The sequence below is a fragment of the Apodemus sylvaticus genome, chromosome 13 (assembly GCF_947179515.1).
Source record: "Apodemus sylvaticus chromosome 13, mApoSyl1.1, whole genome shotgun sequence".
In the NCBI taxonomy this organism is placed as follows: domain Eukaryota; kingdom Metazoa; phylum Chordata; class Mammalia; order Rodentia; family Muridae; genus Apodemus; species Apodemus sylvaticus.
The window spans coordinates 2,159,816-2,176,890 of NC_067484.1; the positions used below are offsets into that span (position 1 = coordinate 2,159,816).

General features: G+C 41.7%; 1 protein-coding gene across 8 annotated transcripts in view; it reads right to left on the bottom strand.

Moving 5' to 3' along the window:
• Nucleotides 1–17,075, bottom strand: part of LOC127663791 (uncharacterized) — a 741,437-nt gene that overhangs the window by 707,799 nt on the left and 16,563 nt on the right. For 4 of the 8 annotated variants that reach the window (XR_007973027.1, XR_007973029.1, XR_007973025.1 and 1 more), the window contains 3 exons: nt 15,044–15,159; nt 11,088–11,562; nt 10,050–10,475 (listed from right to left, as the gene is read on the bottom strand). The gene's annotated coding sequence lies outside the window, so the exon portion shown is untranslated. Of the gene's footprint in view, nt 1–10,049; nt 10,476–11,087; nt 11,563–15,043; nt 15,160–16,632; nt 16,732–17,075 lie in introns of those variants that run through there. The other 4 variants (XR_007973023.1, XR_007973021.1, XR_007973024.1 and 1 more) reach the window with 2 other exon arrangements.

The following is a 17,075-nucleotide window of genomic DNA, read 5'->3' on the forward strand; positions in this document are numbered from 1 at the left end:
CATTCAGTCTTTGTAATTGCCTTCTACCCTGAGGGTGGAAAGGAACTGAAGGTTCGTGGAGCCCTGTCTTGTGCAGGAGATTTCAGGCACACTCAGTGTATCAGTCCATGGACCATCATGGCATGACTTGGGTTTCTTCAGAGAAAGAAATGGAGGCACTCCAACAGCAAGTCACAGGGAGGAGGGGTTGCATGCAGATCACAGTGCAGGACTTGGCTAAGCCTGTGCTGTCCCCACTTCCTGTTGCTGGGCATTGGGGATGACAAAGAGGTAGGGGGACCACCTACAGTGCAAACCAGCATCTCAGCTGCTCTGATGCTGATGTTGGAGACACTGCAGGTGCTTCAGCCTTGTTCCCCAAAGCTGCACACATGAGCTGCCCCTCCCTCCTGGGGTTGTTGTGTGATTCAGTAAGCATTGGAAAAGCACATGCATGGACATCACAAATGTGTGTGAACACTCGCCAGCCAGGCCGGATGCTGTGCTGGGAGTTTGCCTTCTCCGACTCTGACGACTCTGACTCCTCATCCTCTGAGCAGGGCTGGCAAGCCTTGCTGCTGCGTGATAACAGGGGTCTCTGCCTGGAATGCTTTTTTAGGCTTGGGATGTTTGTTCATTTTTAACGTGGCAAGAGGCATATCCCAGAGACTGTGCCGTGTGACTATTTCAGGGCTTTTTGTTGGTGTGATTTGTTCATTTAGTTTTTGAGATAGCCCAGGCTGATATCTCACTTGCTGTGTAGCCAAGAATGACCTGCCTCCCAAGTGTTGGGATCACATGCCCATGCCACTACTCTCTGATCTCACTGTGACCCTTTTCAAGGATGCAGTTCAGTCCTTAGCATGCTCATTGGGTTGTGAAATGACCCTGCTGCCTTGTTCAACTTTTGCATCAGCCTGTAATTCTTAGCTATTGCTTGCCAGTCCTTCCCCTGAAACTGCTGTCCTTCCTCCCCTAAACTGCAGTCCTCCCTCCTTTAAACTGCAGTCTTCACTCCCCTAAACTGCAATCCTCCCTCCTCTAAACTGCTGTCCTCCCTCCCCTAAACTGCTGTCCTTCCTCCCCATACTGCAGTCCTCCCTCCCCTAAACTGCAGTCCTCCCTCCCCTAAATTACAGTTCTCCCTCCCCTAAGTTGCAGTCCTCCCTCCCCTAAACTTAGTCCTCCCTCTCCCAAATTACAGTTCTCCCTCCCCTAAACTTCAATCCTCCCTCCCCTTAATTACAGTCTTCCCTCCCCTAAACTACTGGCAACCATCTACCTTCTTTCTACTGGTGGTTCTGACATTGCACGTGTATCAGTTGTAGCTGGCTTACTTCATTTAGATAACTCCCGGGCCTGTCTAGATAGAAGAGTGTAGATGTGCTTTGTTCTTTTATGGCTGAGTAATATTCCCTTCTATGCACGTGCAGCATTATGTTGATAGATTCATCTCTCGATGGGCATCTGGGTTGTTTTCCTCCCCTGAGACTTTATAAGGAGAGCTGTTGTACTCATTCCTGTATGAGTGTTCGTGTGGGCACCTGACTTTGATTGTGTAGGGTGTGTACCCAGATGGAGAAACGGATGGATTATATGGAAACTCTGTGCTCTGTACAGCAAGAGGTAGGCAGACAGTTTGCACAGTGGCTATCACCCTGGTTCCCACCAGTCATGTGGGAGGGTTCCAGGTTCCCCACATCCTTGCCAGCACTTGTTACTGTCCCTTTTTTCTTTTTCTTTCTGTTAAGGTGGTCCTAGTGTGAGGCAGCCTTTTGCTGTGACTGATTCTATTTCCCTGATGACTAAAGACTCAGAGCAGTCTTCTGTGGTGTTAGTATTCTCGTTTTCTCTTGACCCAGTTCCGTGTCTCTTCCCCAGTCCACTCACACCTCTCCAGACGAGCTCCCAGCTCCTGGGCAGGTCTCCAGCAGGCCTGGGCAGGCAGCCCGAGGTGGGTCTCCCACTTTATGCCAAATGCTCCTTTGTCTCTTTGGGTTGTCTGGCTGGGGACTGGTCCTCTCCTGCCACCTCAACCGCTCTTCAGAGTCGTCTTCTTCATCCCACTGGTTGTAGGCTCTTAGCCTTGTCCCGTTTGGTGTTTACTCCTTCCACGCAGGTGCTGATGAGAGCCCTGGACACTGGCACGGGTGCTTTGTCCTAACCTTCAGGGCAGGGGTAGACCCACTGGGTTATTGCTGGCTCCAGCCCAAATGCCCCGTCCCCCTGTAGGATTGTCCTGAGAGGCCCAGGAAGAGCCGCATGTGCTTCCAGGGCCAGCAGCTGTTTCCTCTGAGTTTCCTAAACCCCCTCGCTGTTCTCTCCCCCACCCCACCCCCCACCGTCACTCTGTGTACAATGGTGTGCCCCCCCCCCCACACACACACCATAGGTTTATAGTTTCAGGACTATTTTTGACCATAGAATCAAAGCTGACCCCCTCCCCATGAAGGAATCCTAGGCAGGAATAAGCAGGTGGAAGAAGTATTTTGGGGCTCTGAGGGTTTATTTAGAAGCCCCTTCACCATCTGCCGATGGTAGAGACTCCACCCACCATGGTCTCTTCCTCTGAGGCCTTTCTCCACCTCCTTCTCCAGACCTAGCTGCCTCAACAGGCTCCTTCCACCAGGGTAGGTTTGAGGCAGTAACACCAGGTACTCAATTTATTTAAACAGCCGCGTAGCTGTTACATGAAAAAAATGTGCTGTAAAAGATAAGATGGCTCCTGGAAAGATGTGAGAGCCTCCGTTCCCTGTGTAGCCTCCAATTATAGCGCCCTTCTGTGGGAAATCACAGAAATCTTCAGTTCTCATCTCAGTTCCAAAAAGGCCATTTGAGAGGACATGGTGAGGGTGGCAGCTTGGTGAAAATAACTTGCTGGAGAGGAGAGGAGAGGAGAGGAGAGGAGAGGAGAGGAGAGGAGAGGAGAGGAGAGGAGAGGAGAGGAGAGGAGAGGAGAGGAGAGGAGAGGAGAGGAGAGGAGAGGAGGTGAAACTGAAGGCTACCTGCTGAGGCTCTACCATGATGGAAGAGCAGCACTGGCCAGCCTGGCCAGTTCCCAGCAGGACGCTCACTGGCTTGCAGTATAGACCTGTCCTGGATTGTCGTTCCCCTAGCTAACAGTGGCATTCACTCTGCCATTGTGAGAGGTGATCCTTGGAGCTGCTCCCAGAAGGTGTCACATGAGGTTGGCCACCCTGACCTATTTGGAGGTCAAGCTCCAGGCAAGTGCTTTCCTTCTTGTGCAGCCAGTATTGACCTTGCATCCCCATCCCCCATGCCATGGCTGAACCGGAGCTCAACAAGTCACAGTGTTAAAAACAGCCTCACCCCTCACACGTATAGCATGCTGTTTCTGTAGCTGGATGGGTGATGGATCAACACTGTCTTCCCGGTTGCCAAGTTACCCGTTACTGACATCTTAGTGTGAGTTAGTCTTGTAGATGTTTTGGCCTCAAAGGACCCATGTAATGATCCTTTGTTGTGCAAATGGGGATGTGTTGAAATTTTAGGGAGGAAGGAATGTCCTGGGCATTTGGCGCAGACATTTAGGGGTGAACCAAAGCATGAGCAGAGCCCACTGTCTTCTCTCAGGATAGCTGCTTTACAACGGAAGGTTGCTCAGGCTTCAAGGCCCACAGACAAGCGGACAGACGGACGGCCTTCTGTAAGGCAAGAAGGAAGGAGGCCTTGGGACAGTGGCAGCTGGAGCTCTTTTGAGTTCCTCAGTCTTCCAAAGTGGGAAGTAGGGTCTCTGAGCCCTAGGCCAGATGTGAGGCCAGCTGCCTCACAGGAGGGCGACCACTAGTGAACACGAAGGAGGAGAAAAGATGAATGGGTGAAGCAGTGCCTGGGGCCCAGGGCGGAAGGATGAGGGAGGCCACGTGTGATGTGGAAGGGACAGCCATGCTGGCCCAGATGGGGAGGGAGGGGTTGCATGAAGACACGTGTGCAGCCTGGGGGCTGCCCGGCTGTGGCGAGTGAGAGGAAGAACAGCTACAGGGAACCAGAGGAGGAGAGGAGGAAAGGCCACCCCTGACAGTAGCCGTGGCCAGGACCGACATCTTGCTCTGGCTGTGGATTCAGGCAGCATCTCCATTCCAGCCTTTCTGCTGTTCTCCTAAGGCCTTGGATGGACTGCCAGCAGGTCTTTTGTTTTGTGTGGGCGTTGCCCTTTTGTTTTAATCTGACATCGATGGCTCCTACATAGGTGCTACTTCATCTGGGGGTCACCTAGTCTCAGTCCGGGCTTGTTGGAGAGGGACATGGTCCCTGAGACTTCTTGGTGGCCTTGTTGTGGTGCCTGCTCTTCCATGTGCTGGCCACTAGATGGTAGCAGGAAACCTGTTGGTTCTGCCCAGCAAGCAGCTTTATTCAATCTGGCTCTCCTGGTCATGCGCCCCTCTGCCTCAGGCTCAAGTCACAGGTTCATGGATGGTTCGGGGCCAGGCTGAGTGAGACGAAGGCACAGCGGTCTGCTTTTGGGAAGTGGCTGTCTCAGGGCGCTGTCCCAGACTTGCAGGTGGCCTTTCAGCACCCTACCTGTGGCCAAACCCTTTGTAGTGAGTTCCTGCTGTAGAGTGAATTCTAGTGTGCATTCCAGGGCTGTGTGGGAGCCAGAAGCAGAGAACTGGGCTCTGAGGGAGTCGAAACTCCCCCTCCTCCCCACCATCTCCCACCCCAGACCTCAGCTTGGCAGCTTATGTGGACAGTGGATGGTGCTGGTTATGGAGGGAGGTCATGGCTGGGGTGGGGCTAGCCTAGGAACAGCAGCAGTATAAGGTCAAGGACACGCTTTCCAGCAACAGGGACACATAGCAATAGCAAACCCCCTGGCCGCTCAGCTAGAGTTACATTTTTTATTTATTTTATTTTTTACAGGACTTATTTTTTTTTACAGTAATTATTATTACAGTTCACTGTAGCTGTCTTCACACACACCAGAAGAGGGCATCGGATCACATTACAGATGGTTCTGAGCCACCATATGGTTGCTGGGAATTGAACTCAGGACCTCTGGAAGCTCGCTCAGTCAGTGCTCTTAAGTGCTCCAGCTTTGTATTTACAAATTTTTATCTTCTTGAATTCATGGGCTTTTTCACAAGACCATGTGCTTCTTACTTATCCATGAGGTTGTGCCTTCTGAGGCCTCTGGGCACCTAAATTTCATATTACAAGCTGAAAATGTCCTTTATCATTTGCTGAATCTTGCTGACCATTGTCCTGTTTCCATGCTGGTAAATAGCAGGTTGTGAGCTGCATTGAGACACTGATGTAGGGAAGGACTCCAGCCCTCTTTCAAGGCACTGACCTTCCTGTCCTTAACATGTGTCTCGTTCTGGAGAACACAGATTCATTTAATGACATTAGTATTCATACAATAGCATTTTACTTATTTTATTGTACTGTGGAAAACCAGTAAAGGTCACTATCTCATATGGACATTAGATCATGTTATAATCTAACTTGGTGCAGATAGTCTACATATATGCAAGACACTGTCATGAGGTGTAATCTAAAGTACAATTTAGACTTTGTTGTGTCTGCCAGTTGGTGTCCCTTAAAAAAGATGGTCTTGTTTGTTTCTCTTCCCTTTGTAACCTTTTAAAAGTGATTTGTTCCTACCCTGAGCTTTTTATTAAGCTATTTTCTTTCCATTTCTGTCTCCATGGTCATCTAACTTACAGCTTTCTTTCTTTCTTTCTTTTTTTTTTTTTTATTTATTTATTTATTTATTTATTTTTTTGAGACAGGGTTTCTCTGTATATCCCTGACTGTCCTGGAACTCACTCCTGTATACCAGGCTGGCCTCGAACTCAGAAATTCGCCTGCCTCTGCCTCCCAGAGTGCTGGGATTACAGGCGTGTGCCACCACCGCCCGTCTAACTTACAGCTTTCTATGTGGTCATTTTCAGTGGCCTTTTTCCTCAACCATTCCCAAGATTACTGCTGTTTCTTTTAGAAAAAGCAGAATCATTTTTATAGTTTATGATTTGTTAATATCATTTAGCATTATGCCATATAATTATAAACTGCCCTATATAATGTGAAGTAAAATTAAGCATTTTTCTATTTGATCATGTTTAATAATTAAGGTTCTCAATAACTTAGGTTTGCCTACTAGCTATTTACTGACAAACAAAACAAAAAAGGGCTTAAATGTAGTGTTTGGACTAAAAATTTTTAGGTAGGGTAAGGTAATTTCTTTTGCATGAGGAATCTCTCTCTCTCTCTCCCCTCCCTCCTTCTGTCCCTCCCTCTCCTTCTCCCTCCTCTCTCTGTCTCCCTCCTTCTCACACTCTGTCCCTCCCTCCCTCCCTCCCTCCCTCCCTCCCTCCCTCCCTCCTCTCAAAAGAATGATTTTACATCATATGTATGAGTGTTTTGCCTACTGAGTCATTGCTCTAGCTCTCTCAACAGTGTTTTAGAATACATATATTTGAGTGTTTGCTTTGTATACAGTTTGTATTTTTATAAATATTCCATAGTTACATGAAAATATATTACTACTTAATCATATAAGTATTTTTACTTTATTATTCAAGGTGATATATTTCTGTATAGGTGACTGTTATTCTGACCTATGTGACTTAAGTTTTCATGTCATGCTTGTCTCAACCAAAAAATATCCAGCAAAATTATTTTGGTACTCATCAATTTAATTTTTAGATAAAAACAGTACTTTTGTACTTGACCAAATCATCAGTCCATGCAGTTACAGCGATTGAACCAATCTATGTATATATATAAAAGTACACATACATATGTATTAATTTGCCTTTTAATTTTTTTGTATGCATGGTTTACCTACACTATGAATAAACAAACCAGAAATTAATAAGACTTGTAAACAAATGAAAATTCTTATAAAATAAACAATAATTATAATAATAAAATGGGATCATGGTAAAAGACTAGCTACAGCGAAATGAAAGGAACTAACTGCTTGTTATGCAAATGAGTACAACATAAAACACAACATAATTAACTATACATTTGATATTAGACATGTGCCAATGTGTGGTAAATCATAAACGCAGTGGCTCCCATATACAAAGAAATAAATCCTGTGACTATAAAACACCTTGTGATCATACTTGCCAGCATTGGATCCATGGGTCTTCTATCTCTGATGTTTAAAATGAAATATCTCACAATTGTGTAGGTTTGCATTTTAAAGTATATCTTCAAAAATGTTCATATTCTTGAATCCATGTACCTTTTCCTGGTAAGCCCACCTCCCACTACTCTATTTATTTTGATCTGTCTTTCAAGTCATGTAAATCCTCAGATTTCATAGGAGAAACTGAAGAAAATGTCCTGACATGTGTCTGGCTATTATTTCACTCTATCAGGAGTGGGGGACTAATTTTAGGAAAGATTCCTGCTATTTATATGTTTTTCCTGTTATTATGCATTTATAATAATCAATAAGTAATAGCACACCCCTTTGGAGCAGATCTCTGCAGATCCACGAAGTCTTATAATGATGCTGTGTAGACAAATAGATGACTTTAGTTTTAATGATGATCCTATAAGAGTTCCTAAAATTATCTCTGTGATTATTAAGCTCTTTAATAGTGGAACTTCTATTAGGTCCTTTTCTGATAGTTACAACTAAAATGAGAACTCTGCCAGTCTCCCAAGTGTCACCCATTAATTGCTCTTAGATGGCAATCAGACTTTCTCCTACTCAGCACATTCCAAGAGGCTGTAAAACAGTTAACCTGCCTGCTGGTGATGGTGTACACATGCCTGAAATCCCAGCACTTGGGAGGCAGAGGCAGGCAGATTTCTGAGTTCAAGGCTAGCCTGGTCTACAGAGTGAGTCCAGGACATCCAGGTCTACATAGAGAAACCCGGTCTCAAAAAAACAAAACAAAACAAAAAAACAGTTAACCAAAGGTCATGAAAAGGGAAGTTGGATATATAATAGGTGTTAGAAGATAAAATATTGACTGGGTTTATCTATATAAAACTTTACTTATAATGTAGAGAAATAATAGATGTCTAGCTAGATAATTACTCCTAATGGATATGCATGTAAATATTCTCTGTTGTAAACTTCTATTTCAATTTATGACGGTATTTTGTGTGAACTTGTGATGAACTTTGTAACATGTGATCATGTATTCTGAAAGATGTTTAAGGGCTGAGGACAAGAGAAGTCAGGGCAGAAGAGTTTAGGAGAGGAACAGAGCTGAGAGAAGAACTGAACTAAGAAGTTTTTAGTCAGAAGAGAACAAGATTAGGTGAATGCAGAGTGGAATAACTTAGAAACTATAGATAACGTAAATAACTAAGAGAACAATGTGTAGGATGCAGAGGGAAAGAGGAAAAAAGAAGATGTTACAGAAAGCAGAAGGAACAGGCAGTCTTCTTACCGTGGGACAGGACAGGTCCCATTAAGAGAAACAAAGCCTTTTTCTTACAAATATGGATTTGATTCATTTAGCATTGAAAAGGTGGAAACTTTTTCTTTCTCGATGTAATAAATACTGGAGTCCATTTTTCATACAGAATGAGTAAGTTCTTTCTGCACTGGTGCTGGTCTTTTGCTCCATATGCATATGTAAGTATGGATGTGTGTGTAAGTATGTAATTGTGAGAATGTATGCATGTATAAGTATGAATTGTGAGAATACATGCAAGCTGGGCCCAGATTACTTCATGAAAATATGTATGGAGCTGTATGTATGAATTTCTGTGAGATTATGCATATTCACTTATGTAAAAGTTTTTCTTTCTGCAAGTGTTATTCTCTTCTCCTGGCTCAATAGAAATTTACTGCTCCTCACTTCACCCTAGACTGACAAGCAAAAGGCATCTGGACAATGGGGAAAAGGCTCTAGCCACTAATCCTTTAATCTCCTGCTGTTTTTGGGTGAAGTGCTAAGTGCCTGAGACTGCAGTCTCTGGCTTCAGAGGAACACAAAGGGCACATCTACATTAGCATAGTAACTTAGACTTAGATAAATAAACCTTTTATTATACAGCACCCCTAAATTTTTGATGCTCTTCCCCCCTCCACTACCTCAAGAAAAAAACCAAGAAGAAAAAAATACCTCTGCTGGGACTGACTCCAGGCTCTCTCTCTCTCTCTCTCTCTCTCTCTCTCTCTCTCTCTCTCTCTCTCTCTCTCTTTCTCTCTCTCTCTCTCTCTCTCTCTCTCTCTCTCTCTCTCTCTCGCTCTCTCTCTCTCTCTCTCTCTCTCTCTCTCTCTCTCTCTCTCCTTACATTCCAGATGCTTGATTGTTTGATCCCCTGTCTTGAGAGCATGAGAAACCAAAATGACACTGGGTGGTGAGCAGTGAGCAGAGAACCAGAGCCCTCCCCACTAGAGTAGCACACTGTCTCACAAGCTCTAAGCTATTTTGACACTTCTAGACTCTTGGAATCATTTCAGGATCTCTCCTCCTCTTATTATTCTCCCCTGCACATTGATCTCTCCAAGCCAGGAACAAAGGGTCTACAAGGGCAGAAAGAATGTATGTACTCCCATCACCAACAACATCCCAACTGTTCCTTTCACACCACTAGACTGTCTACCTGTTTGCTTTATTCCAAGGGGCCAGAGAGACCTCAATTGAGAATCTCCACGAGGTTCCCAATTTTCTCTCTGACTGCATCCATCTGATGTCTGGCTGACCCTTGGGAGGACCAAAGGAAGAAGGCTGGCTTGCGGATGATGGCATGAGCCTTTGAAGGCAGAGAAGACAAGGTCAGTCCCTCTAACCACTCTGATTATCATCATCACTTCTCTCTAGCACTTCTCTCTAGCTCCTTCTGCCCCCTTCCTCTCCCTCACTCTCTCCAAGCCAGGCCACCCAGTATTGCCTTACTTTGTTTCTTTACTTGTTTCCTTAGTTCAAGGTTAATTATATCTATTTATTTTTCTCTTCATTTCATTAGTTGAGGGTGCTTAGCCCTTGAGACCAGTACCTAGATCAGGCCTGCCTCCAGGTCATAGAGCTCTGCCTGTCTCCATCTTCTGTGTCGTGTGATTAAAGACACACAGCACCACACTTTTTTCATTGTACATGTAGTTTAATTTCAAATTTTATGAGAGAGAGAGAGAGAGAATTGTAGGTTACAGTTCAATTCTTTAGTAACTGTGTGACCACAGGCCATGTTTAACTTTCTGTAAGATAAAGCACAATGGTACTGATTATATAACACTGCGGACTTCCACTAAGCAAGCTGATTTTCACAACTCCTCTCTGTCTTTTAAAACTTTGACGACAACACCAGGGCTCCAAAGACGTTTGTTTCTTTCATTTTCTTCTTCTTGATGTTCTCTTTTTGTTAGAAGTCAGAGTCAAGGTAAAACAGGAAAAAAATGACCCAAAGTGATTAATGTGTCACCCTCTGAGTTCTTAGTCCTTTCTTTTTTGTCTTTGCTGTTCTCTGTGCTTGCTATCCTCTAGATGATAGGGATGTAAATCCAATTTATATGTGGTGACTTGTAAGGAGGCTCTACTGATCTAGAGAGTACCCTTGAAATAAAATGAGAATCAAAACAAGAACTTGTAATAAAATATATAGACAAAATACAATTTCTATTATTAACCCCCCCCCCCAAAAAAACAGCAACACTTTACTGACTAGACAAGTTCCTTTTCTCCACATAAATTATCTCCCCAATAGCTAGGTAGTGTGCAAGTCTGTCCTAGTTTGACTATCGAGGTTAAGAAAAGTGAACCATCATCAATACTAGTTAGTCTTACATATATTAAAGGACAATGAGTTATAATATATTCACACTAAAATTATGACTGATTTCATGCTGAAAACTGTCCACTGGAAAGACATAGCTCAGAATTTAAGAGCACTGGCTGCTCTTCTATTCCCAGGCCAACTGACACCCTTCTCATAGCCTCTGTGGCCCCCAAGCTTTCTCAAATAGTTTGCAGACCAACAGACATGGCAAACCCCCTCACACATACAGGGAGATGTAGTTAGGTGTGTGTGGCAGGTATAGGTATTGAGGGTGAATTTAACTAGCTTGAACAAATATATAACTGGAAAGTTCATTCTTTAATTTACTTAATTTTATTAAGTGTACAGTGCAAGAAGGAAAATGGGCTGCACCATATTTAGGGTACTACCTGTAGATCAAGAGGAAGGACCATCTTCTCTGAGATTGTTCCATCCCTTGGGAAGAAGGACAGTCAGCCCAGATGTGCTGGTATGTATTCCTGGTTCTTTATCAAAAAGACTTTGACTCTGACCTTGCTTCTGATTCCCCAGTGCAGGTTAGGAATCCAGCACAGATAGAAAGCGAAACCACACCAAGGAAGCAAGCATGCAGGAAAAAACTAACCAGAAAACATGTTATGTTGGACGCAACAAAGCAAGCTCATATTCACAAATCTGTGAGCCTAAGACTCATCCCTGGCTGGAAGGAGAGAACTGAGTGTAGCACACACACAGAGTTGGTCATCTCTGAGTCCATACTCGCCCAGCCCCGATGTTCACTTCACTAGGCCACAGGCTCTAACACCTCACTTTATTACAGATAATCATGGTGGCTCAAGCCTTTAATCTCAGCAATCAGATCTCCACTTTCTGGGTCAGCATGATCTGTGGAGTGAAAAGAAACAGATGGAGAAAAAACTCAATATTTCTTTGTTAGAACAGTTATTGTAAGTTTTAAGGAATATAATAGCTTGACATTCAAAGTCTCTGGTTCACTATCACCTTTCTCACATGTCTAAGCCAATGCTTCCTAATGAGTTCTTCCTTCTCCATGACTGCCCCCCATCCCTGGGTGTTGTGTAGTGAATGTGTGTGTGTGTGTGTGTGTCTATGTGTGTGTATGCTCGCACATGCACACAGGACTACCATCACTGGAGGATTAAATATAAACAAACAAGACAGGAAAGCTGGAGGAATGATAGAAATAGCCGAATATTTTCTTTTTTCTTTTCATAGGAAGAAAAAGGGAAAAAGAGAGCTGCCACTGCAGCAACATCTGCCACCATCATCTTCACCACCACCACCAACAAAAGATACTTGTCAATCTCCTTTTATTATAATAATTAAAATTTAAAATTGTGTGTGCTTGTGGGTGATCTATAGCACAACCCTCACAGGAGGATTAAATAAAATTAACCAAGAGATCCAAGGCTACATAATAAAAATGCTAAAACATAGATGATAGACAGACAGATAGATATATAAACAGAGACAGACAGAGATAGACAGATAAAGAAGAGAGGAAAAGGACAGAGCATAAGAAGGCTAACAACTCATAATGGCCCCTCGAAAACAAGGAAGGCTGGAGAGAGAGGTCAACCTCCTTATGTTTATTAAGGCAAAATCAAAAGAAAAAGTGAAATGAAACAAAACAAACCTAGCCAAATATTTTATTTTTCTTCAGATATTAAAAATCTTTTTAAAAAGCACACAATCATCCAAAAGGAAGAGAGAGAGACAGAGACAGAGAGACATAGTGAGAGAGAGATGAAAAGATCTATTTTTTTTTACCACTTTTTATTGTAATAAGAAAGTAATGACTTTAAAAATTAAAGCTGGCCCATCTTACTTTAACACTCATTAATACAATTTATTCTGTTGAGTAAGACAGGGATACGTGGTCAACACTACCATAATTTAATAAGGAATATTAAACAACCAAGAAAACAGCCAGTAAACTGCTTGAACTCATTATGGTTTTTATTATTAAAAAAGAAGGAACAAAATAAAGGTTAATGGTTGTATTTTCTAATTGTTAATAAATAATCATTAAATATTAAAAATCGGTCCACTTTTCTAAAAAAAAAATGGTCCATCTTATTAATCACTGTTGTATCATGAGTACTGTACTAAAAACAAATTTTGGCTTTAATAAAAAGGACAACTTGTCAACTAGGAATCAAGGTGACATGGAGAACAGAATACCAACTTCAACATTGCCCTAATGCTAGAGACCAAGAGTGATATACACAACAACCAGGCAACTAGCTGACAATCCTCTTAGGAAAAGAAAAGTTAAGGAAAATGGCCAACTTAAACTCATTTAAATAAAGAAAAAAAAAGTCCAGATTTGACATCTGGTAGACCTGGGGTGGAGGAAATTATGATCCAGATGGGCAGAAATCTGGCCAACATAGTAACATACTGGGCTGGAGAGATGTCTCAAAGGTTAAGAGCACTGACTGTTCTTATGAAGGTGCTGAGTTCAAATCCCAGGAACCACATGATGGCTCACAACCATCTGTAATGAGATCTGACACTCTCTTCTGGAGCATCTGAGGATAGCTACAGTGTACTTACATATAATAAATAAATGAGTGTTTTAAAAAAAATAAAATTAAATTAAATAAATAAATAAAAAACATAGCAAAATACAAAACAGAAGGAGGCAGGGGTGGGGGTGGGGAGACTGATTGCCTCTCATTGCCTTTCCCCTATCCAACATGTACCATATTGTCATCACGCTTTGAGGGAATATAGAGAGTGGAGAAAGCGCCTGCTGCCAGAGATCCGCACATCCCATCTAGATGGACACCAAGCCTAGGAAGCTAAGGTTCCCACAATTCTCCAGTGCCCCAGGATGAAACACAGAGATGGGTTGGGGCACAAGAAACACGAGGACCAGGTCCTTCCATGAGCAGACTAGTACCTCTGCCCACAAGACACTGTGTTATTCCCAGCTTGAAGGAACTAGCTATCCATCCCTCCAGGACAAAGAGAAACCTCAAGCGAGGTGGGAGGGCTGGAGACCAGAGAGACATAGGTTTTATCCCTCACCTTCTCCCTTGCCTGCACCTCTGAAAGGATGCTCTTGGCTATGGTAGGATAGGAGTGATAAACGACACTCAGCTCCACCTACAACTCCCCTACCACCGCTAAACTTAAACATGCTTGTAAAGACCAGTGTGGTGGGGGGGGGGGGGGGGGGAAGTCATGGTCTTGAGGGGGGGGGGGGGGGGGGTATTGGTAGCTAGAGAAGACCAGAAAGGGAGACCCCATTGCCACCTTGTACAAAGGTATGCTTAAGAAACTAACCACAAACAATGAAGCAAGGCCTAAACAAGTTAAGAAAGTTACCCCATGATCTACTGACAAAAATCACTAAATCTCAAAATAGTCTGAAAACAGATAACAGCTAATAAAAGCCTTAGAAAACTTGAAAAACTCATTATATATATAAAGTATAAATGTGTGCCTACAATTATGCTTCCCAATACACTGTGTAAGCAGATGATTACAATCAAGAAAGACTAATTCCAGAAAAGAAATCCAGATGCCCAGACTCTGTTTTGCCTTATCTGGGTCTTTTATAAAATAATCCCAGTGTTTTATATCTGACAAAACAGGGAACCAAAGTAACTTGGATAAAACCCAACTCTAGATCCTTTCTACTGTGCTATATATCAGTCTTCTGGTAAATGCTTCTCTAAAAGAATGATTTTTTTTTAAAGATTTGTGGTTTTAACAATTTATTCCACAAGGAAACCAATGAGAAAGGATTCCCAATTTGTTTCAAATTATAATGCAAGGTAATAAAAACACATAAAGGTCTTATGAATGTGAAGAGACTAGTTTTCTAAGACAGCTATGAAAATATTTCTTCTAAAAAACAAGTTCACTCAAATGAGGCATTTAGATTCTGGTTCCAAAAGAGGTTGTGTCCTTTCTTAAATCAGGGTTTCCCTACTCTGTAGCCTTCCCTTGAAAATACTGTTCTCCTGGTGCTATCTCCCAAAGGCTGGGATTAGGTGCCACCGTGTCTACCTTTAAATTCTTAAAAATACTGAAGAACACAAACTTCAGTGTCTTCACTGTGACATAAGCCAAAAGGCTAATAACTTATTTAGTTAATATGAAAACAATTCACACCATGCTTTACGATCCCAATCTAAATTTAGACACAGTAGATTGGGTTTCAGGAAAACACCATCATCCAATTCCAGAAAACATAACTATGCACTGGTCATCTGCTCAGATTTAGATTTTGTTGTGATTCAAGTTGTCACTTGTAGAAGTTTGGACCTAGATCCAGCAATATCCAGAAGCCATCCAGAGGTTGCTATGGCTTTTAAACACTCATGTGTACCTGCTTCTCCTTTCAGGATTTTATTTTGGTAATACTGCCACTCCAGCTGGATGTTAGCACCACGATGAAAAGGTGACCTTCCTGTGCCATGGTTGCTGACAGAGCCACTGTTTTTCCTGTGAGAAAAAAAAATTCAATTGTTTCTCTAAGTACAAAAGGATGTTAAGGTCATGTAATGGAATTTTTTCATGCAATTTTAATTATATAATATTTGTTCTTTAATCACTTATGCATTAAATCTTAAAAAGCATCACCATATAACATCACCTAATGTTTAAGACAGGGTCTTCTGAAATTCTCTATGTAGACCACGCTGGCCAGGAACTCACTGATGTTCACCTGCTAGGATTAAAAGCATGCACCACGCATGGCTCCAGCAATGTTTCTGTAAACCGACTCAATCTAAAATCAGCAGAGTCAGTTTTCCATGGCTTTTCATTTCTTACAATGAAAAGCAGACAACTCAGATCCCAGGCTCAAACTGTAGGAATAGACAACAAAACAAAAACTATAAACAGACTTTTACAATTCAGATATAAATACGTTTATACTCCCATTTTATTTTTCTTCTAATTTTATAGCAATAGAAACAAACTGGAGATTCATGCACAGCAATGAAAATCTGATGTTTAACATATAACCAAATGTGAATTTCAGACCCCCCCAGATTTTGCTTTGGTTAAGAACATTACTTTAATGTATCATTTCCTTTTATGTATAAAATTACAAGACAACAATAATGTTGTAAAACTGATGTGCAAGTAAAACACCACAGGCTTAGAAGGCAGGAGACTCAGAACAAAGAAACACATAACACAGAAAGTCTTCTTGCCTCTCCATATAAACTAGAAAAAAGAACAATTTACTAGAAGGTAAGTTGTCCCAAGGCTAAAACTAATTCTTTCAAATTCAAAATAATACTTTTCAGAGCTAAGTCACAACTACCTAGGACAAAAATAAAGCCTTGTTGGGAATCTAGAATTTTCTAGGATTTTCACATAAGAGAAAAACTGACTTTAAAAAGAAAACACTATTGTAGCTATCTTGTCAAGAAAGAACTAAGGAAAAATCCTAAATAAATGTTTCAATACTAGTAAGTAGTACACACATAAACCTAAAATTTCATTTAAAAAAAAAAAAGCAGACTGCCCAGATGACTCACCTCTAGAGTATAAAATTATCAAAACCCAAAGATTAGTATGTTTACCTACATTCATAGAGGAGAGTTACTTCAACAGAAGAACAGAAAGTCTGAAGACACAGGATAATAGAAATTTTCCCTTAACAAACAATAAAAAGATATGAAAAATATCCAGAAAATATCCTCATCTATTTGAGATAATACAGTCCTCAATTTAAGATACTCTTCTCTGTATATTTCAGCTTACACCAAGCAGTAGTTTTCTAATTTTCCTACACTTGTGAATATAGGCTCCAGCCAATTTGAACAAAGGAATAGATTTGACTAAGAAAAATCATAATACTTTCCAAAGAATACATTGTTATCAATTCACACACACACACACACACACACACACACACACACATTGATATGTATCAACTTTCTTAAAACAAACAAGAATACAGACCTTTGAGATCTGTTATATTTCTTATAGCCCCTGAGACAAAGAAGCAATCAATATCAACATGCCTTACAGAGCTCTGCTGTCTGGGCCAGCTCAATTTGCCTAAAAGGAAAAAAGAACATTCAAACCCAAACTAATACTTATCATTTAAAACAGATTAGTTTAGAAATCACATTCAAGAAGAATGGTATCATAACATAATATGGAATATACTATGGACTGTATACCACCTTAATAGATGAATTTCAGTTTCTCTAGTTATCTGATAGAATTTTAAATCACTTCTAACAACACCATGGTATTCTTTCTTATTCTATTTTCTAATTGTCTTCTTTTAAAATTTAATTTTACAAGATAAATTTGATTATTTGTAACAATTTTGGTATGTGTAGTTTCACATACTTAGCTTTAATAAGCTCCATTCTGCACAACTCTACAAACTTTAT